Source organism: Homarus americanus, unplaced genomic scaffold, assembly GCF_018991925.1.
Source record: "Homarus americanus isolate GMGI-L3 unplaced genomic scaffold, GMGI_Hamer_2.0 scaffold20465, whole genome shotgun sequence".
Lineage (NCBI taxonomy): Eukaryota > Metazoa > Arthropoda > Malacostraca > Decapoda > Nephropidae > Homarus > Homarus americanus.
The window spans coordinates 10,166,992-10,168,887 of record NW_024756914.1 but is presented as its reverse complement, the minus strand read 5'-3'; positions in this window follow the sequence as shown (position 1 = coordinate 10,168,887).

Genomic DNA, 1,896 nt, shown 5'->3' with positions numbered 1-1,896 from the left:
TACCTTAGTGGTGGTAGGGGAGGTGGAAATTTTAGTGGTGGTAGGGAGGTGGGGGTACCTTAGTGGTGGTAGGGAGGTGGGGGGTACCTTAGTGTGGTAGGGAGGGGGGCAATTTTAGTGGTGGTAGGAGGTGTGGGTACCTAGTGGTGGTAGGAGGTGGGCACCTTAGTGGTGGTGGAGGTGTGGGTACCTAGTGGTAGGGAGGTGGGGGCACCTTAGTGGTGGTAGGAGGTGGGGGCACCTTAGTGGTGGTAGGGGAGGTGGGGTACCTTAGTGGTGGTAGGAGGTGGGGTACCTTTAGTGGTGGTAGGGAGGGGGTACCTTTAGTAGGTAGGAGGTGTGGGTACCTTAGTGGTGGTAGGGAGGTGGGGGTACCTTAGTGGTGGGTAGGAGGTGTGGGAAACCTTAGTGGTGGTAGGAGGTGTGGGTACCTTAGTGGTGGTAGGAGGTAAAATTTTATGGTGGTAGGGAGGGGGGGCACTAGTGGTGGTAGGAGGTGAGGGCACCAGTGGTAGGAGGGGTACCTTAGTGGTGGTAGGAGGTGGGGGTACCTAGTGGTGGTAGGGAGGTGGGGGGCACCTTAGTGGTGGTAGGAGGTGGGGTACCTTAGTGGTGGTAGGGAGGTGGGGTACCTTTTAGTGGGTGGGTAGGAGGTGTGGGGTACCTTTTTAGTGGTGGTAGGAGGTGGGGGTCACCTTAGTGGTGGTAGGGGAGGTGGGGGTACCTTAGTGGTGGTAGGAGGGGGATACCTTAGTGGTGGTAGGAGGTGGGGGCATGGGGGTGGTAGGGAGGTGTGGGTACCTTAGTGGTGGTAGGAGGGGGGGTACCTTAGTGTGGTAGGGAGGTAACTTTAGTGTGGGGGAGGTGGGGGGTACTTAGTGGTGGTAGGAGGTGGGGGCACCTTATGGTGGTAGGAGGTGGGGGTACCTTAGTGGTGGTGGTGGGAGGTGGGGGCACCTTAGTGGTGGTAGGAGGTGGGGGTACCTTAGTGGTAGGGAGGTGGGGTACCTTAGTGGTGTAGGAGGTGGGGGCACCTTAGTGGTGGGGAGGTGGGGGTACCAGTGGTGGTAGGAGGTGGGGGTACCTTAGTGGTGGTAGGAGGTGGGCACCTAGTGGTGGTAGGAGGTGGGGCACCTTAGTGGTGGTAGGAGGTGAGGCTCCTTTAGTGGTGGTAGGAGGGGGGTACATTTTAGTGGTGGTAGGAGGTGGGTACCTTTTAGTGGTGGTAGAGGTGGGGCACTTAGGTGGTAGGAGGTGGGGTACCTTAGTGGTGGTAGGAGGTGGGGTACCTTAGTGGTGGTAGGGAGGTGGGGCACTTTAGTGGTGGTAGGGAGGTGGGGGTACTTTAGGTGGTGGGTAGGGAGGTGGGGTACCTTAGTGGTGGTAGGGAGGTGGGGGTACTTTTATGGTGGTAGGAGGTGGGGGTACTTAGTGGTGGTAGGGAGGTGGGGGTACCTTAGTGGTGGTAGGGAGTGTGGGGCACTCTTAGTGGTGGTAGGGAGGTGGGGGTACCTAGTGGTGGTAGGGAGGTGGGGGTACCTTAGTGGTGGTAGGGAGGTGGGTACCTTAGTGGTGGTAGGAGGTGGGGGGTACCTTAGTGGTGGGGGAGGTGGGGGGTACCTTAGTGGTGGTAGGAAGGTGTGGGGTACCTTAGTGGTGGTAGGAGGTGGGGGGTACCTTAGTGGTAGGGAGGTGGAATTTTAGTGGTGGTGGTAGGGAGGTGTGGGTACCTTTAGTGGTGGTAGGAGGTGGAATTCTTAGTGGTAGGGGAGGTGGGGGCACCTAGTGGTGTAGGGAGGTGGGGGTAATTTTGGGTGGTGGTAGGAGGTTTAGGGAGGTGGGGTACCTTAGTGGTGGTAGGGAGGTGGGGGGCACTATGGGTGGTAGGAGGTGGGG